Source organism: Pristiophorus japonicus, unplaced genomic scaffold (genome assembly GCF_044704955.1).
Source record: "Pristiophorus japonicus isolate sPriJap1 unplaced genomic scaffold, sPriJap1.hap1 HAP1_SCAFFOLD_723, whole genome shotgun sequence".
Classification (NCBI taxonomy): Eukaryota; Metazoa; Chordata; class Chondrichthyes; family Pristiophoridae; genus Pristiophorus; species Pristiophorus japonicus.
The window spans coordinates 116,939-137,700 of record NW_027254638.1 but is presented as its reverse complement, the minus strand read 5'-3'; positions in this window follow the sequence as shown (position 1 = coordinate 137,700).

Genomic DNA, 20,762 nt, shown 5'->3' with positions numbered 1-20,762 from the left:
GGGGTGTGAGGAGACCACAGTTTGAGGGGTGAGGAGACCACAGTTTGGGGGGTGAGGAGACCACAGTTTTGGGGGGGGTGAGGAGACCACAGTTTGGGAGGTGAGGAGACCACAGTTTGCGGGGGGGGGGGGGTGAGGAGACCACAGTTTGGGGTGGGGTGAGGAGACCACAGTTTGGGGGGGGGTGTGAGGAGACCACAGTTTGGGGGGTGAGGAGACCCCACAGTTTGGGGGGTGAGGAGACCACAGTTTTGGGGGGGGGTGAGGAGACCACAGTTTTGGGGGTGAGGAGACCACAGTTTTGGGGGTGAGGAGACCACAGTTTGGGGGGGGTGAGGAGACCACAGTTTGGGGGGGGGGTGAGGAGACCACAGTTTGGGGAGGGGGGTGAGGAGACCACAGTTTGGGGGTGAGGAGACCACAGTTTGGGGGGGGAGGAGACCACAGTTTTGGGGGGGGGGTGAGGAGACCACAGTTTGGGGGGGGTGAGGAGACCCACAGTTTGGGGGGGGGGGGGGTGAGGAGTCCCCACAGTTTGGGGGGGGTGTGAGGAGACCACAGTGTGGGGGGGGGTGTGAGGAGACCACAGTTTTGGGGGTGAGGAGATCACAGTTTGGGGGGTGAGGAGACCACAGTTTGGGGGGTGAGGAGACCACAGTTTGGGGGGTGAGGAGACCACAGTTTGGGGGGTGAGGAGACCACAGTTTGGGGGGTGAGGAGATCACAGTTTGGGGGGGGGGTGAGGAGACCACAGTTTGGGGGGTGAGGAGACCCCACAGTTTGGGGGGTGAGGAGACCACAGTTTGGGGGGGCGGTGAGGAGACCACAGTTTGGGGGGGAGTGAGGAGACCACAGTTTGGGGGGTGAGGAGACCACAGTTTGGGGGGGGTGAGGAGACCACAGTTTGGGGGGTGAGGAGAACACAGTTTGGGGGGAGGTGTGAGGAGACCACAGTTTGGGGGGGGGTGTGAGGAGACCACAGTTTGGGGGGGTGAGGAGACCACAGTTTGGGGGGTGAGGAGATCACAGTTTGGGGGGTGAGGAGACCACAGTTTGGGGTGTGAGGAGACCACAGTTTGGGGGGTGTGAGGAGACCACAGTTTGGGGTGTGAGGAGACCACAGTTTGGGGGGTGAGGAGACCACAGTTTGGGGGGGGGGTGTGAGGCGACCACAGTTTGGGGTGTGAGGAGACCACAGTTTGGGGTGTGAGGAGACCACAGTTTGGGGTGTGAGGAGACCACAGTTTGGGGGGTGAGGAGACCACAGTTTGGGGGGGGGGTGAGGAGACCCACAGTTTGGGGGGTGAGGAGACCCACAGTTTGGGGGGTGAGGAGACCACAGTTTGGGGGGTGAGGAGACCACAGTTTGGGGGGTGAGGAGACCACAGTTTTGGGGGGGTGAGGAGACCACAGTTTGGGGGGTGAGGAGACCACAGTTTGGGGGGTGAGGAGAACACAGTTTGAGGGGTGAGGAGAACACAGTTTGGGGGGGGTGAGGAGACCACAGTTTGGGGGGGGTGAGGAGACCACAGTTTGAGGGGTGAGGAGACCACAGTTTGGGGGGTGAGGAGAACACAGTTTGGGGGGGGGGGTGAGGAGACCACAGTTTGGGGGGGGTGTGAGGAGACCACAGTTTGGGGGGTGAGGAGACCACAGTTTGGGGGGTGAGGAGACCACAGTTTGGGGGGGGGGTGTGAGGAGACCACAGTTTGGGGGGTGTGGAGACCACAGTTTGGGGGGGGGGTGAGGAGACCACAGTTTGGGGGGTGAGGAGACCACAGTTTGGGGGGGGGGTGAGGAGACCACAGTTTGGGGGGGGTGAGGAGACCACAGTTTGGGGAGGGTGGTGAGGAGACCACAGTTTGGGGGGTGAGGAGATCACAGTTTGGGGGGTGAGGAGACCACAGTTTGGGGGGGGGGGTGAGGAGACCACAGTTTGGGGGGGGTGAGGAGACCCACAGTTTGGGGGGGGGTGAGGAGTCCCCACAGTTTGGGGGGGCTGTGAGGAGACCACAGTTTGGGGGGGGGTGTGAGGAGACCACAGTTTGGGGGTGAGGAGACCACAGTTTGGGGGGTGAGGAGACCACAGTTTGGGGGGTGAGGAGACCACAGTTTGGGGGGTGAGGAGACCACAGTTTGGGGGGTGAGGAGACCACAGTTTGGGGGGTGAGGAGACCACAGTTTGGGGAGTGTGAGGAGACCACAGTTTGGGGGGTGAGGAGACCACAGTTTGGGGGGGACGGTGAGGAGACCACAGTTTGGGGGGGAGTGAGGAGACCACAGTTTGGGGGGTGAGGAGACCACAGTTTGGGGGTGGGGTGAGGAGACCTCAGTTTGGGGGGTGAGGAGAACACAGTTTGGGGGGGGGTGTGAGGAGACCACAGTTTTGGGGGGGGTGTGAGGAGACCACAGTTTGGGGGGGTGAGGAGACCACAGTTTGGGGGGTGAGGAGATCACAGTTTGGGGGGTGAGGAGAGAGACCACAGTTTGGGGGGGGTGAGGAGACCACAGTTTGAGGGGGTGAGGAGATCACAATTTGGGGGGGGGTGAGGAGACCACAGTTTGGGGGGTGAGGAGACCCCACAGTTTGGGGGGTGAGGAGACCACAGTTTGGGGGGTGAGGAGACCACAGTTTGGGGGGTGAGGAGACCACAGTTTTGGGGGGGGTGAGGAGACCACAGTTTGGGGGGTGAGGAGACCACAGTTTGGGGGTTGAGGAGAACACAGTTTGGGGGGGTGAGGAGACCCACAGTTTGGGGGGGGGTGAGGAGTCCCCACAGTTTGGGGGGGGTGTGAGGAGACCACAGTTTGGGGGGGCTGTGAGGAGACCACAGTTTGGGGGGTGAGGAGACCACAGTTTGGGGGGTGAGGAGACCCCACAGTTTGAGGGGTGAGGAGACCACAATTTTGGGGGTGAGGAGACCACAGTTTGGGGAGTGAGGAGACCACAGTTTGGGGGGGTGTGAGGAGACCACAGTTTGGGGGGTGAGGAGACCACAGTTTGGGGGGTGAGGAGATCACAGTTTGGGGGGTGGGGTGAGGAGACCACAGTTTGGGGGGTGAGGAGACCCCACAGTTTGGGGGGTGAGGAGAACACAGTTTGGGGGGGGCTGTGAGGAGACCACAGTTTGGGGGGGAGTGAGGAGACCACAGTTTGGGGGGTGAGGAGACCACAGTTTGGGGGGGGGTGAGGAGACCACAGTTTGGGGGGTGAGGAAAACACAGTTTGGGGGGGGGGGTGTGAGGAGACCACAGTTTAGGGGGGGTGTGAGGAGACCACAGTTTGGGGGGGTGAGGAGACCACAGTTTGGGGGGTTAGAAGATCACAGTTTGGGGGGTGAGGAGACCACAGTTTGGGGGGGGTGAGGAGACCACAGTTTGGGGGGGTGAGGAGATCACAATTTGGGGGGGGTGAGGAGACCACAGTTTGGGGGGTGAGGAGACCACAGTTTGGGGTGTGAGGAGACCACAGTTTGGGGTGTGAGGAGACCACAGTTTGGGGGGTGTGAGGAGACCACAATTTGGGGTGTGAGGAGACCACAGTTTGGGGGGTGAGGAGACCACAGTTTGGGGGGGGTGTGAGGAGACCACAGTTTGGGGGGTGAGGAGACCACAGTTTGGGGGGTGAGTAGACCCACAGTTTGGGGGGTGAGGAGACCACAGTTTGGGGGGTGAGGAGACCACAGTTTGGGGGGTGAGGAGACCACAGTTTTGGGGGGGGTGAGGAGACCACAGTTTGGGGGGTGAGGAGACCACAGTTTGGGGGGTGAGGAGAACACAGTTTGGGGGGTGAGGAGAACACAGTTTGGGGTGGGGTGAGGAGACCACAGTTTGGGGGGTGAAGAGAGCACAGTTTGGGGGGTGTGAGGAGACCACAGTTTGGGGGGTGAGGAGACCACAGTTTGGGGGGTGAGGAGACCCACAGTTTGGGGGGTGAGGAGACCACAGTTTGGGGGGTGTGAGGAGACCACAGTTTGGGGGGTGAGGAGACCACAGTTTGGGGGGTGAGGAGATCACAGTTTGGGGGGGGGTGAGGAGACTACAGTTTGGGGGGTGAGGAGACCCCACAGTTTGGGGGGTGAGGAGACCACAGTTTGGGGGGGGCGGTGAGGAGACCACAGTTTGGGGGGGAGTGAGGAGACCACAGTTTGGGGGGTGAGGAGACCACAGTTTGGGGGGGGGGGGTGAGGAGACCACAGTTTGGGGGGTGAGGAGAAAACAGTTTGGGGGGGTGTGTGAGGAGACCACAGTTTAGGGGGGGGTGTGAGGAGACCACAGTTTGGGGGGGTGAGGAGACCACAGTTTGGGGGGTGAGGAGATCACAGTTTGGGGGGTGAGGAGACCACAGTTTGGGGGGGGTGAGGAGACCACAGTTTGGGGGGGTGAGGAGATCACAATTTGGGGGGGGTGAGGAGATCACAGTTTGGGGGGTGAGGAGATCACAGTTTGTGGGGTGAGGAGACCCACAGTTTGGGGTGTGAGGAGACCACAGTTTGGGGGGTGAGGAGACCACAGTTTGGGGGGTGTGAGGAGACCACAGTATGGGGGGTGAGGAGACCACAGTTTGGGGGGTGAGGAGATCACAGTTTGGGGGGTGAGGAGACCCACAGTTTGGGGGGTGAGGAGACCACAGTTTGGGGGGTGAGGAGACCACAGTTTGGGGGGTGAGGAGACCACAGTTTGGGCTGTGAGGAAACCACAGTTTGGGGGGTGAGGAGACCACAGTTTGGGGGGTGAGGAGACCACAGTTTGGGGGGTGTGAGGAGACCACAGTATGGGGGGTGAGGAGACCACAGTTTGGGGGGTGAGGAGATCACAGTTTGGGGGGTGAGGAGACCCACAGTTTGGGGGGTGAGGAGACCACAGTTTGGGGGGTGAGGAGAACACAGTTTGGGGGGGGTGAGGAGACCACAGTTTGGGGGGTGAGGAGAACACAGTTTGGGGGGTGAGGAGACCACAGTTTGGGGGGTGAGGAGAACACAGTTTGGGGGGTGAGGAGACCACAGTTTGGGGGGGGGTGAGGAGACCACAGTTTGGGGGGTGAGGAGAACACAGTTTGGGGGGTGAGGAGATCACAGTTTGGGGGGGTGAGGAGACCACAGTTTGGGGGTGAGGAGACCACAGTTTGGGGGTGAGGAGACCACAGTTTGGGGGGTGAGGAGACCACAGCTTTGGGGAGGGGGTGAGGAGACCACAGTTTGGGGGTGAGGAGACCACATTTTGGGGGTGAGGAGACCACAGTTTGTGGGTGAGGGTCCCACAGTTTGGGGGGTGAGGAGACCACAGTTTGGGGTGTGAGGAGACCACAGTTTGGGGGGGGGGTGAGGAAACCACAGTTTGGGGGGTGAGGAGACCACAGTTTGGGGGGGCTATGAGGAGACCACAGTTTGGGGGGGGGGTGTGAGGAGACCACAGTTTGGGGGGTGAGGAGACCCACAGTTTGGGGGTGAGGAGACCACAGTTTGGGGGGGGGGTGAGGAGACCACAGTTTGGGGAGGGGGGTGAGGAGACCACAGTTTGGGGGTGAGGAGACCACAGTTTGGGGGGGGGAGGAGACCACAGTTTTGGGGGGGGGGGGGTGAGGAGACCACAGTTTGGGGGGGGTGAGGAGACCCACAGTTTGGGGGGGGGGGGTGAGGAGTCCCCACAGTTTGGGGGGGGTGTGAGGAGACCACAGTGTGGGGGGGGGTGTGAGGAGACCACAGTTTTGGGGGTGAGGAGATCACAGTTTGGGGGGTGAGGAGACCACAGTTTGGGGGGTGAGGAGACCACAGTTTGGGGGGTGAGGAGACCACAGTTTGGGGGGTGAGGAGACCACAGTTTGGGGGGTGAGGAGATCACAGTTTGGGGGGGGGGTGAGGAGACCACAGTTTGGGGGGTGAGGAGACCCCACAGTTTGGGGGGTGAGGAGACCACAGTTTGGGGGGGGCGGTGAGGAGACCACAGTTTGGGGGGGAGTGAGGAGACCACAGTTTGGGGGGTGAGGAGACCACAGTTTGGGGGGGGTGAGGAGACCACAGTTTGGGGGGTGAGGAGAACACAGTTTGGGGGGGGGTGTGAGGAGACCACAGTTTGGGGGGGGGTGTGAGGAGACCACAGTTTGGGGGGGTGAGGAGACCACAGTTTGGGGGGTGAGGAGATCACAGTTTGGGGGGTGAGGAGACCACAGTTTGGGGTGTGAGGAGACCACAGTTTGGGGGGTGTGAGGAGACCACAGTTTGGGGTGTGAGGAGACCACAGTTTGGGGGGTGAGGAGACCACAGTTTGGGGGGGGGTGTGAGGCGACCACAGTTTGGGGTGTGAGGAGACCACAGTTTGGGGTGTGAGGAGACCACAGTTTGGGGTGTGAGGAGACCACAGTTTGGGGGGTGAGGAGACCACAGTTTGGGGGGGGGTGAGGAGACCCACAGTTTGGGGGGTGAGGAGACCCACAGTTTGGGGGGTGAGGAGACCACAGTTTGGGGGGTGAGGAGACCACAGTTTGGGGGGTGAGGAGACCACAGTTTTGGGGGGGTGAGGAGACCACAGTTTGGGGGGTGAGGAGACCACAGTTTGGGGGGTGAGGAGAACACAGTTTGAGGGGTGAGGAGAACACAGTTTGGGGGGGGTGAGGAGACCACAGTTTGGGGGGGGTGAGGAGACCACAGTTTGAGGGGTGAGGAGACCACAGTTTGGGGGGTGAGGAGAACACAGTTTGGGGGGGGGGGGTGAGGAGACCACAGTTTGGGGGGGGTGTGAGGAGACCACAGTTTGGGGGGTGAGGAGACCACAGTTTGGGGGGTGAGGAGACCACAGTTTGGGGGGTGAGGAGACCACAGTTTGGGGGGGGGTGAGGAGACCACAGTTTGTGGGGATGAGGAGACCACAGTTTGGGGGGTGAGGAGACCACAGTTTGGGGGGTGAGGAGATCACAGTTTGGGGGGTGAGGAGACCACAGTTTGGGGGTGTGAGGAGACCACAGTTTGGGGGTGTGTGGAGACCACAGTTTGGGGGGGGGGTGAGGAGACCACAGTTTGGGGGGGGGTGTGAGGAGACCACAGTTTGGGGGGTGAGGAGACCACAGTTTGGGGGGGGTGTGAGGAGACCACAGTTTGGGGGGGGGTGTGGAGACCACAGTTTGGGGGGTGAGGAGACCACAGTTTGGGGGGTGAGGAGACCACAGTTTGGGGGGGGTGTGAGGAGACCACAGTTTGGGGGGTGTGAGGAGACCACAGTTTGGGGGGTGAGGAGACCACAGTTTGGGGGGGGGTGTGAGGAGACCACAGTTTTTGGGGGGGGTGAGGAGACCATAGTTTGGGGGGGGTGAGGAGACCACAGTTTGGGGGGTGTGAGGAGACCACAGTTTGGGGGGTGTGAGGAGACCACAGTTTTTGGGGGGGGTGAGGAGACCATAGTTTGGGGGGGGTGAGGAGACCATAGTTTGGGGGGGGTGAGGAGACCACAGTTTGGGGGGTGTGAGGAGACCACAGTTTGGGGGGTGAGGAGACCACTGTTTGTGGGGTGAGGAGACCACAGTTTGGGGGGGTGAGGAGATCACAGTTTGGGGGGTGAGGAGATCACACTTTGGGGGGTGAGGAGACCACAGTTTGGGGGGTGAGGAGACCACAGTTTTTGGGGGGGTTGAGGAGACCACAGTTTGGGGGGTGAGCAGACCACAGTTTGGGGTGTGAGGAGACCACAGTTTGGGGGGGGGTGTGAGGAGACCACAGTTTTTGGGGGGGATGAGGAGACCACAGTTTGGGGGGGGTGTGAGGAGACCACAGTTTTTGGGGGGGGGTGAGGAGACCACAGTTTGGGGGGGGTGTGAGGAAACCACAGTTTGGGGGTTGAGGAGACCACAGTTTGGGGGGTGTGAGGAGACCACAGTTTGGGGGGTGTGAGGAGACCACAGTTTGGGGGGTGTGGAGATCACAGTTTGGGGGGTGAGGAGACGCACAGTTTGTGGGGTGAGGAGACCACAGTTTAGGGGGGGTGAGGAGACCACAGTTTGGGGGGTGTGAGGAGACCACAGTTTGGGGGGTGAGGAGATCACAGTTTGGGGGGTGAGGAGACCCACAGTTTGGGGGGTTAGGAGACCACAGTTTGGGGGGTGAGGAGATCACAGTTTGGGGGGTGAGGAGACCACAGTTTGGGGGGTGAGGAGACCACAGTTTTGGGGAGGGGGTGAGGAGACCACAGTTTGTGGGGGGGGGGTGAGGAGACCACATTTTGGGGGTGAGGAGACCACAGTTTGGGGGTGAGGGTCCCACAGTTTGGGGGGTGAGGAGACCACAGTTTGGGGGGTGAGGAGACCACAGTTTGGGGGGTGTGAGGAGACCACAGTTTGAGGGGTGAGGAGACCACAGTTTGGGGGGTGAGGAGACCACAGTTTTGGGGGGGGTGAGGAGACCACAGTTTGGGAGGTGAGGAGACCACAGTTTGCGGGGGGGGGGGGGGTGAGGAGACCACAGTTTGGGGTGGGGTGAGGAGACCACAGTTTGGGGGGGGGTGTGAGGAGACCACAGTTTGGGGGGTGAGGAGACCCCACAGTTTGGGGGGTGAGGAGACCACAGTTTTGGGGGGGGGTGAGGAGACCACAGTTTTGGGGGTGAGGAGACCACAGTTTTGGGGGTGAGGAGACCACAGTTTGGGGGGGGTGAGGAGACCACAGTTTGGGGGGGGGGTGAGGAGACCACAGTTTGGGGAGGGGGGTGAGGAGACCACAGTTTGGGGGTGAGGAGACCACAGTTTGGGGGGGGAGGAGACCACAGTTTTGCGGGGGGGGTGAGGAGACCACAGTTTGGGGGGGGTGAGGAGACCCACAGTTTGGGGGGGGGGGGTGAGGAGTCCCCACAGTTTGGGGGGGGTGTGAGGAGACCACAGTGTGGGGGGGGGTGTGAGGAGACCACAGTTTTGGGGGTGAGGAGATCACAGTTTGGGGGGTGAGGAGACCACAGTTTGGGGGGTGAGGAGACCACAGTTTGGGGGGTGAGGAGACCACAGTTTGGGGGGTGAGGAGACCACAGTTTGGGGGGTGAGGAGATCACAGTTTGGGGGGGGGGGTGAGGAGACCACAGTTTGGGGGGTGAGGAGACCCCACAGTTTGGGGGGTGAGGAGACCACAGTTTGGGGGGGGCGGTGAGGAGACCACAGTTTGGGGGGGAGTGAGGAGACCACAGTTTGGGGGGTGAGGAGACCACAGTTTGGGGGGGGTGAGGAGACCACAGTTTGGGGGGTGAGGAGAACACAGTTTGGGGGGGGGTGTGAGGAGACCACAGTTTGGGGGGGGTGTGAGGAGACCACAGTTTGGGGGGGTGAGGAGACCACAGTTTGGGGGGTGAGGAGATCACAGTTTGGGGGGTGAGGAGACCACAGTTTGGGGTGTGAGGAGACCACAGTTTGGGGGGTGTGAGGAGACCACAGTTTGGGGTGTGAGGAGACCACAGTTTGGGGGGTGAGGAGACCACAGTTTGGGGGGGGTGTGAGGCGACCACAGTTTGGGGTGTGAGGAGACCACAGTTTGGGGTGTGAGGAGACCACAGTTTGGGGTGTGAGGAGACCACAGTTTGGGGGGTGAGGAGACCACAGTTTGGGGGGGGGTGAGGAGACCCACAGTTTGGGGGGTGAGGAGACCCACAGTTTGGGGGGTGAGGAGACCACAGTTTGGGGGGTGAGGAGACCACAGTTTTGGGGGGGTGAGGAGACCACAGTTTGGGGGGTGAGGAGACCACAGTTTGGGGGGTGAGGAGAACACAGTTTGAGGGGTGAGGAGAACACAGTTTGGGGGGGGTGAGGAGACCACAGTTTGGGGGGGGTGAGGAGACCACAGTTTGAGGGGTGAGGAGACCACAGTTTGGGGGGTGAGGAGAACACAGTTTGGGGGGGGGGGTGAGGAGACCACAGATTGGGGGGGGTGTGAGGAGACCACAGTTTGGGGGGTGAGGAGACCACAGTTTGGGGGGTGAGGAGACCACAGTTTGGGGGGGGGTGAGGAGACCACAGTTTGTGGGGATGAGGAGACCACAGTTTGGGGGGTGAGGAGACCACAGTTTGGGGGGTGAGGAGATCACAGTTTGGGGGGTGAGGAGACCACAGTTTGGGGGTGTGAGGAGACCACAGTTTGGGGGTGTGTGGAGACCACAGTTTGGGGGGGGGTGAGGAGACCACAGTTTGGGGGGGGTGTGAGGAGACCACAGTTTGGGGGGTGAGGAGACCACAGTTTGGGGGGGGTGTGAGGAGACCACAGTTTGGGGGGGGGTGTGGAGACCACAGTTTGGGGGGTGAGGAGACCACAGTTTGGGGGGTGAGGAGACCACAGTTTGGGGGGGGTGTGAGGAGACCACAGTTTGGGGGGTGTGAGGAGACCACAGTTTGGGGGGTGAGGAGACCACAGTTTGGGGGGGGGTGTGAGGAGACCACAGTTTTTGGGGGGGGTGAGGAGAACATAGTTTGGGGGGGGTGAGGAGACCACAGTTTGGGGGGTGTGAGGAGACCACAGTTTGGGGGGTGTGAGGAGACCACAGTTTTTGGGGGGGTGAGGAGACCATAGTTTGGGGGGGGTGAGGAGACCATAGTTTGGGGGGGGTGAGGAGACCACAGTTTGGGGGGTGTGAGGAGACCACAGTTTGGGGGGGTGAGGAGACCACTGTTTGTGGGGTGAGGAGCCACAGTTTGGGGGGGTGAGGAGATCACAGTTTGGGGGGTGAGGAGATCACACTTTGGGGGGTGAGGAGACCACAGTTTGGGGGGTGAGGAGACCACAGTTTTTGGGGGGGTTGAGGAGACCACAGTTTGGGGGGTGAGCAGACCACAGTTTGGGGGGTGAGGAGACCACAGTTTGGGGTGTGAGGAGACCACAGTTTGGGGTGTGAGGAGACCACAGTTTGGGGGGTGTGAGGAGACCACAGTTTGGGGGGTGAGGAGACCACAGTTTGGGGGGTGAGGAGACCACAGTTTTGGGGGGAGTGAGGAGACCACAGTTTGGGGGGTGAGGAGACCACAGTTTGGGGGGGGGGGTGAGGAGACCACAGTTTGGGGGGGGTGAGGAGACCACAGTTTGGGGGGGGGTGTGAGGAGACCACAGTTTTTGGGGGGGATGAGGAGACCACAGTTTGGGGGGGTGTGAGGAGACCACAGTTTTTGGGGGGGGGTGAGGAGACCACAGTTTGGGGGGGGTGTGAGGAAACCACAGTTTGGGGGTTGAGGAGACCACAGTTTGGGGGGTGTGAGGAGACCACAGTTTGGGGGGTGTGAGGAGACCACAGTTTGGGGGGTGTGGAGATCACAGTTTGGGGGGTGAGGAGACGCACAGTTTGTGGGGTGAGGAGACCACAGTTTAGGGGGGGTGAGGAGACCACAGTTTGGGGGGTGTGAGGAGACCACAGTTTGGGGGGTGAGGAGATCACAGTTTGGGGGGTGAGGAGACCCACAGTTTGGGGGGTTAGGAGACCACAGTTTGGGGGGTGAGGAGATCACAGTTTGGGGGGTGAGGAGACCACAGTTTGGGGGGTGAGGAGACCACAGTTTTGGGGAGGGGGTGAGGAGACCACAGTTTGGGGGGGGGGGGTGAGGAGACCACATTTTGGGGGTGAGGAGACCACAGTTTGGGGGTGAGGGTCCCACAGTTTGGGGGGTGAGGAGACCACAGTTTGGGGTGTGAGGAGACCACAGTTTGGGGGGGGGTGAGGAGACCACAGTTTGGGGTGTGAGGAGACCACAGTTTGGGGGGTGAGGAGACCACAGTTTGGGGTGTGAGGAGACCCTTGTTTGGGGGGTGAGGAGACCACAGTTTGGGGGGGGGGGGGTGTGAGGAGACCACAGTTTGGGGGGGTGTGAGGAGACCACAGTTTGGGGGGGGGGTGAGAAGACCACAGTTTGGGGGGTGAGGAGACCACAGTTTGGGGGGTGAGGAGACCGCACAGTTTGGGGGGTGAGGAGACCACAGTTTGGGGGGTGAGGAGACCACAGTTTGGGGGGTGAGGAGACCACAGTTTGGGGTGTGAGGAGACCACAGTTTGGGGGGTGTGAGGAGACCACAGTTTGGGGGGTGAGGAGACCACAGTTTGGGGGGTGAGGAGACCACAGTTTTGGGGGGAGTGAGGAGACCACAGTTTGGGGGGTGAGGAGACCACAGTTTGGGGGGGGTGAGGAGACCACAGTTTGGGGGGGGTGAGGAGACCACAGTTTGGGGGAGGGTGTGAGGAGACCACAGTTTGCGGGGGGGGGTGAGGAGACCACAGTTTGGGGGGGGGTGAGGAGACCACAGTTTGGGGGGTGAGGAGACCACAGTTTGGGGGGTGAGGAGACCACAGTTTGGGGGGGGGTGAGGAGACCACAGTTTGGGGGGTGAGGAGACCACAGTTTGGGGGGTGAGGAGACCCCACAGTTTGGGGGGGGTGAGGAGACCACAGTTTGGGGGGGGGGGGTGAGGAGACCACCGTTTGGGGGGGTGAGGAGACCACAGTTTGGGGGGTGTGAGGAGACCACAGTTTGGGGGGTGAGGAGATCACAGTTTGGGGGGTGAGGAGACCCACAGTTTGGGGGGTGAGGAGATCACAGTTTGGGGGGTGAGGAGACCACAGTTTGGGGGGTGAGGAGACCACAGTTTGGGGGGTGAGGAGACCACAGTTTGGGGGGTGAGGAGACCACAGTTTGGGGGGTGAGGAGACCACAGTTTGGGGGGTGAGGAGACCACAGTTTGGGGGGTGAGGAGACCCACAGTTTGGGGGGTGAGGAGATCACAGTTTGGGGGGTGAGGAGACCACAGTTTGGGGGGTGAGGAGACCACAGTTTGGGGGGTGAGGAGACCACAGTTTGGGAGGTGAGGAGACCACAGTTTGGGGGGTGAGGAGACCACAGTTTGGGGGGTGAGGAGAACACAGTTTGGGGGGTGAGGAGAACACAGTTTGGGGGGTGAGGAGACCACAGTTTGGGGGGTGAGGAGATCAGAGTTTGCGGGGGTGAGGAGACCACAGTTTGGGGTGAGGAGACCACAGTTTGGGGGTGAGGAGACCACAGTTTGGGGGTGAGGAGACCACAGTTTTGGGGAGGGGGTGAGGAGACCACAGTTTGGGGGTGAGGAGACCACATTTTGGGGGTGAGGAGACCACAGTTTGGGGGGGTGAGGGTCCCACAGTTTGGGGGGTGAGGAGACCAAAGTTTGGGGTGTGAGGAGACCACAGTTTGGGGGGTGAGGAGACCACAGTTTGGGGTGTGAGGAGACCACAGTTTGGGGGGTGAGGAGACCACAGTTTGGGGGTGTGTGGAGACCACAGTTTGGCGGGCGGTTGAGGAGACCACAGTTTGGGGTGTGAGGAGACCACAGTTTGGGGGGTGAGGAGACCAAAGTTTGGGGTGTGAGGAGACCACAGTTTGGGGGGGTGTGAGGAGACCACAGTTTGGGGTGTGAGGAGACCACAGTTTGGGGGGTGAGGAGACCACAGTTTGGGGGTGTGAGGAGACCACAGTTTGGGGGTGTGAGGAGAACACAGTTTGGGGGGTGAGAAGACCACAGTTTGGGGGGTGAGGAGACCACAGTTTGGGGGGTGAGGAGACCAGAGTTTCGGGGGGGGGGGGGGAGACCACAGTTTGGGGGGGGGTTGAGAAGACCACAGTTTGGGGGGTGAGGAGACCACAGTTTGGGGGGTGAGGAGACCACAGTTTGGGGGGTGAGGAGACCACAGTTTGGGGGGTGAGGAGACCACAGTTTGGGGGGTGAGGAGACCAGAGTTTCGGGGGGGGGGGGGAGACCACAGTTTGGGGGGGGGTTGAGAAGACCACAGTTTGGGGGGTGAGGAGACCACAGTTTGGGGGGTGAGGAGACCCCACAGTTTGGGGGGTGAGGAGACCACAGTTTGGGGGGTGATGAGACCACAGTTTGGGGGGTGAGGAGACCACAGTTTGGGGGGGGGTGTGAGGAGACCACAGTTTGGGGGGGTGTGAGGAGACCACAGTTTGGGGGGTGAGGAGACCACAGTTTGGGGGGTGAGGAGACCACAGTTTGGGGGGTGAGGAGACCACAGTTTGGGGGGTGAGGAGACCACAGTTTGGGGGGTGAGGAGACCAGAGTTTCGGGGGGGGGGGGAGACCACAGTTTGGGGGGGGGTTGAGAAGACCACAGTTTGGGGGGTGAGGAGACCACAGTTTGGGGGGTGAGGAGACCCCACAGTTTGGGGGGTGAGGAGACCACAGTTTGGGGGGTGATGAGACCACAGTTTGGGGGGTGAGGAGACCACAGTTTGGGGGGGGGTGTGAGGAGACCACAGTTTGGGGGGGTGTGAGGAGACCACAGTTTGGGGGGGGGTGAGAAGACCACAGTTTGGGGGGTGAGGAGACCACAGTTTGGGGGGTGAGGAGACCCCACAGTTTGGGGGGTGAGGAGACCACAGTTTGGGGGGTGAGGAGACCACAGTTTGGGGGGTGAGGAGACCACAGTTTGGGGGGTGTGAGGAGACCACAGTTTGGGGGGTGAGGAGACCACAGTTTGGGGGGTGAGGAGACCACAGTTTTGGGGGGGGTGAGGAGACCACAGTTTGGGGGGTGAGGAGACCACAGTTTGGGGGGGGGTGAGGAGACCACAGTTTGGGGGGGGTGAGGAGACCACAGTTTGGGGGAGGGTGTGAGGAGACCACAGTTTGGGGGGTGAGGAGACCCCACAGTTTGGGGGGGGGGTGAGGAGACCACAGTTTGGGGGGAGGGGGTGAGGAGACCACAGTTTGGGGGGTGAGGAGACCACAGTTTGGGGGGTGAGGAGACCACAGTTTGGGGGGGGGTGAGGAGACCACAGTTTGGGGGGTGAGGAGACCACACTTTGGGGGGTGAGGAGACCACAGTTTGGGGGGTGAGGAGACCACACTTTGGGGGGTGAGGAGACCACAGTTTGGGGGGGGGGGTGAGGAGACCACACTTTGGGGGGTGAGGAGACCACAGTTTGGGGGGGGGGTGAGGAGACCCGCAGTTTGGGGGGGGGGGGTGAGGAGTCCCCACAGTTTGGGGGGTGAGGAAACCCACAGTTTGGGGGGTGAGGAGACCACAGTTTGGGGGGTGAGGAGACCACAGTTTGGGGGGGTGAGGAGACCACAGTTTGGGTGGGGGGGTGTGAGGAGACCACAGTTTGGGGGGTGAGGAGACCACAGTTTGGGGAGTGAGGAGACCACAGTTTGGGGGGGGTGAGGAGACCACAGTTTGGGGTGTGAGGAGACCACAGTTTGGGGGGGGGTGAGGAGACCACAGTTTGGAGGGGGGTGAGGAGACCACAGTTTGCGTGGGGGTGTGAGGAGACCACAGTTTGGGGGATGAGGAGACCCCACAGTTTGGGGGGTGAGGAGACCACAGTTTGGGGGGGGGTGAGGAGACCACCGTTTGGGGGGTGAGGAGACCACAGTTTGGGGGGTGAGGAGACCACAGTTTGGGGGGGGGGGTTGTGAGGAGACCACAGTTTGGGGGGTGAGTAGACCACAGTTTGGGGGGTGAGGAGACCACAGTTTGGGGGGTGAGGAGACCACAGTTTGGGGGGTGAGGAGACCACAGTTTGGGGGGGGGTGGTGAGGAGACCACAGTTTGGGGGGTGAGGAGACCACAGTTTGGGGGGGGGGGTGAGGAGACCACAGTTTGGGGGGTGAGGAGACCACAGTTTGGGGGGGGGGGGTTGTGAGGAGACCACAGTTTGGGGGGTGAGTAGACCACAGTTTGGGGGGGGCTGTGAGGAGACCACAGTTTGCGGGGGGGGGTGTGAGGAGACCACAGTTTGGGGGGTGAGGAGACCACAGTTTGGGGGGGAGTGTGAGGAGACCACAGTTTGGGGGGGGTGTGTGAGGAGACCACAGTTTGGGGGGGGGTGTGAGGAGACCACAGTTTGGGGGGTGAGGAGACCACAGTTTGGGGGGTGAGGAGACCACAGTTTGGGGGGCGAGGAGACCACAGTTTGGGAGGTGAGGAGACCACAGTTTGGGGGGTGTGAGGAGACCACAGTTTGGGGGGTGAGGAGACCACAGTTTGGGGGGTGAGGAGATCACAGTTTGGGGGGGGTGGGGAGACCACAGTTTGGGGGGTGAGGAGACCCCACAGTTTGGGGGGTGAGGAGACCACAGTTTGGGGGGGGCGGTGAGGAGACCACAGTTTGAGGGGGAGTGAGGAGACCACAGATTGGGGGGTGAGGAGACCACAGTTTGGGGGGGGTGAGGAGACCACAGTTTGGGGGGTAAGGAGAATACAGTTTGGGGGTGGGTGTGAGGAGACCACAGTTTAGGGGGGGTGTGAGGAGACCACAGTTTGGGGGGGGTGAGGAGACCACAGTTTGGGGGGTGAGGAGATCACAGTTTGGGGGGTGAGGAGACCACAGTTTGGGGGGGGTGAGGAGACCACAGTTTGGGGGGGGGTGAGGAGACCACAGTTTGGGGGGGGTGAGGAGACCACAGTTTGGGGGGTGAGGAGACCACAGTTTTGGAGGTGAGGAGACCACAGTTTGGGGTGTGAGGAGATCACAGTTTGGGGGGGGTGAGGAGACCACAGTTTGGGAGGGTGAGGAGACCACAGTTTGGGGGGTGAGGAGATCACAGTTTGGGGTGTGAGGAGACCACAGTTTGGAGGGGTGAGGAGACCACAGTTTGGGGGGTGAGGAGACCACAGTTTGGGGTGGGGTGAGGAGACCACAGTTTGGGGGGTGAGGAGATCACAGTTTGGGGTGTGAGGAGACCACAGTTTGGGGGGGGTGAGGAGACCACAGTTTGGGGGGTGAGGAGATCACAGTTTGGGGTGTGAGGAGACCACAGTTTGGGGGGGGTGAGGAGACCACAGTTTGGGGGGTGAGGAGATCACAGTTTGGGGGGTGAGGAGACTACAGATTGGGGGTGTGTGGAGACCACAGTTTGGGGGGGGGGTGAGGAGATCACAGTTTGGGGTGTGTGGAGACCACAGTTTGGGGGGTGAGGAGACCACAGTTTGGGGGGTGAGGAGACCACAGTTTGGGGGGTGAGGAGACCACAGTTTGGGGGGTGAGGTGACCACAGTTTGGGGGGTGTGAGGAGACCACAGTTTGGGGGGTGAGGAGACCACAGTTTGGGGGGTGAGGAGACCCCACAGTTTGGGGGGTGAGGAGACCACAGTTTGGGGGGTGAGGAGTCCCCACAGTTTGGGGGGTGAGGAGACCCACAGTTTGGGGGGTGAGGAGACCACAGTTTGGGGGGTGAGGAGACCACAGTTTGGGGGGTGAGGAGAATACAGTTTGGGGGGGGGTGTGAGGAGACCACAGTTTGGGGGGTGAGGAGACCACAGTTTGGGGGGTGAGGTGACCACAGTTTGGGGGGGGGTGTGAGGAGACCACAGTTTGGGGGGGGTGTGAGGAGACCACAGTTTGGGGGGTGAGGAGACCACAGTTTGGGGGGGGTGTGAGGAGACCACAGTTTTGGGGGGGGGTGTGAGGAGACCACAGTTTGCGGGGGGGTGTGAGGAGACCACAGTTTGGGGGGTGAGGAGACCACAGTTTGGGGGGGGGTGTTAGGAGACCACAGTTTGGGGGTGGGTGAGGAGACCACAGTTTGGGGGGGGGTGTGAGGAGACCACAGTTTGGGGGGGGGTGTGAGGAGACCACAGTTTGCGGGGGGGTGTGAGGAGACCACAGTTTGGGGGGTGAGGAGATCACAGTTTGGGGGGTGAGGAGACCACAGTTTGGGGGGTGAGGAGACCACAGTTTGGGGGGGGGGTGTGAGGAGACCACAGTTTGGGGGTGGGTGTGAGGAGACCACAGTTTTGGTGGGGGGTGAGGAGACCACAGTATGGGGTGTGAAGAGACCACAGTTTGGTGGGGGGGTGAGGAGACCACAGTTTTGGGGGTGTGAGGAGACCACAGTTTGGGGGGGGGGGGTGTGAGGAGACCACAATTTGGTGGGGGGGTGAGGAGACCACAGTTTGGGGGGTGTGAGGAGACCACAGTTTGGGGGGGGGGGTGTGAGGAGACCACAGTTTGGGGTGGGGTGAGGAGACCACAGTTTGGGGGGTGAGGAGATCACAGTTTGGGGGGTGAGGAGACCACAGTTTGGGGGGTGAGGAGACCACAGTTTGGGGGGTGTGAGTAGACCACAGTTTGGGGGGTGAGGAGATTACAGTTTGGGGGGTGAGGAGACCACAGTTTGGGGGGTGAGGAGACCACAGTTTGGGGGTGGTGTGAGGAGACCCACAGTTTGGGGGGTGAGGAGATTACAGTTTGGGGGGTGAGGAGACCCACAGTTTGGGGGGTGAGGAGACCACAGTTTGGGGGGTGTGAGGAGACCACAGTTTGGGGGGTGAGGAGATCACAGTTTGGGGGGTGAGGAGACCACAGTTTGGGGGGGGTGAGGAAACCACAGTTTGGGGGGTGTGAGGAGACCACAGTTTGGGGGGTGAGGAGATCACAGTTTGGGGGGTGAGGAGACCCACAGTTTGGGGGGTTAGGAGACCACAGTTTGGTGGGTGAGGAGATCACAGTTTGGGGGGTGAGGAGACCACAGTTTGGGGGGTGAGGAGACCACAGTTTGGGGGTGAGGAGACCACAGTTTACGGGGTGTGAGGAGACCACAGTTTGGGGGGTGAGGAGACCAAAGTTTGGGGGGTGAGGAGATCACAGTTTGGGGGGTGAGAAGACCCACAGTTTGGGGGGTGAGGAGACCACAGTTTGGGGGGTGAGGAGAACACAGTTTGGGGGGATGAGGAGACCACAGTTTGGGGGGTGAGGAGAACACAGTTTGGGGGGTGAGGAGACCACAGTTTGGGGGGTGAGGAGAACACAGTTTGGGGGGTGAGGAGACCACAGTTTGGGGGGTGAGGAGATCACAGTTTGGGGGGGTGAGGAGACCACAGTTTGGGGGTGAGGAGACCACAGTTTGGGGGTGAGGAGACCACAGTTTGGGTGGTGAGGAGACCACAGTTTTCGGGAGGGGGTGAGGAGACCACAGTTTGGGGGTGAGGAGACCACATTTTGGGGGTGAGGAGACCACAGTTTGGGGGGTGAGTGTCCCACAGTTTGGGGGGTGAGGAGACCACAGTTTGGGGTGTGAGGAGACCACAGTTTCGGGGGGGGGGGTGAGGAGACCACAGTTTGGGGTGTGAGGAGACCACAGTTTGGGGGGGGGTGTGAGGAGAACACAGCTTGGGGGGTGTGAGGAGACCACAGATTGGGGGGTGAGGAGACCACAGTTTGGGGGGTGAGGAGACCACAGTTTGGGGGGTGAGGAGACCACAGTTTGGGGGGGGGGTGTGAGGAGACCACAGTTTGGGGGGGGGGGGTGTGAGGAGACCACAGTTTGGGGGGTGAGGAGACCACAGTTTGGGGGTGGTGTGAGGAGACCACAGTTTGGGGGGTGAGGAGACCACAGTTTGGGGGGTGAGGAGACCACAGTTTGGGGGGTGAGGAGACCACAGTTTGGGGCATGAGGAGACCACAGTTTGGGGGGTGAGGAGACCACAGTTTGGGGTGTGAGGAGACCACAGTTTGGGGGGTGTGAGGAGACCACAGTTTTGGGGTGTGAGGAGACCACAGTTTGGGGGGTGTGAGGAGACCACAGTTTGGGGGGTGAGGAGACCACAGTTTGGGGGGTGAGGAGACCACAGTTTGGGGGGTGAGGAGACCACAGTTTGGGGTGTGAGGAGACCACAGTTTGGGGGGTGTGAGGAGACCACAGTTTGGGGGGTGAGGAGACCACAGTTTGGGGGGTGAGGAGACCACAGTTTGGGGCATGAGGAGACCACAGTCTGGGGGGTGAGGAGACCACAGTTTGGGGTGTGAGGAGACCACAGTTTGGGGGGGGGGGTGAGGAGACCACAGTTTGGGGGGGGTGAGGAGACCACAGTTTGGGGGAGGGTGTGAGGAGACCACAGTTTGGGGTGTGAGGAGACCCCACAGTTTGGGGGGGTGTGAGGAGACCACAGTTTGGGGGGGGTGAGGAGACCACAGTTTGGGGGGTGAGGAGACCACAGTTTGGGGGGTGAGGAGACCACAGTTTGGGGGGGGTGAGGAGACCACAGTTTGGGGGGTGAGGAGACCACAGTTTGGGGTGTGAGGAGACCACAGTTTGGGGGGGGGGTGAGGAGACCCACAGTTTGGGGGGTGAGGAGACCACAGTTTGGGAGGGGGTGAGGAGACCACAGTTTGGGGGGTGAGGAGACCACAGTTTGGGGGGGGGGGTGAGGAGACCACAGTTTGGGGGGGGGGTGAGGAGACCACAGTTTGCGGGGGGGTGTGAGGAGACCACAGTTTGGGGGGTGAGGAGACCACAGTTTGGGGGGTGAGGAGACCACAGTTGGGGGGGGGTGAGGAGACCACAGTTTGGGGGGTGAGGAGACCACAGTTTGGGGGGTGAGGAGACCACAGTTTGGGGGGTGAGGAGACCACAGTTTGGGGGGTGAGGAGACCACAATTTGGGGGGTGTGAGGAGACCACAGTTTGGGGGGTGAGGAGATCACAGTTTGGGGGGTGAGGAGACCACAGTTTGGGGGGGGTGAGGAGACCCACAGTTTGTGGGGGGGGGTGAGGAGACCACAGTTTGGGGGGTGAGGAGACCACAGTTTGGGGGGTGAGGAGACCACAGTTGGGGGGGGGGGTGAGGAGACCACAGTTTGGGGGGTGAGGAGACCACAGTTTGGGGGGTGAGGAGACCACAGTTTGGGGGGTGAGGAGACCACAGTTTGGGGGGTGAGGAGACCACAGTTTGGGGGGTGTGAGGAGACCACAGTTTGGGGGGTGAGGAGATCACAGTTTGGGGGGTGAGGAGACCACAGTTTGGGGGGGTTGAGGAGACCCACAGTTTGGGGGG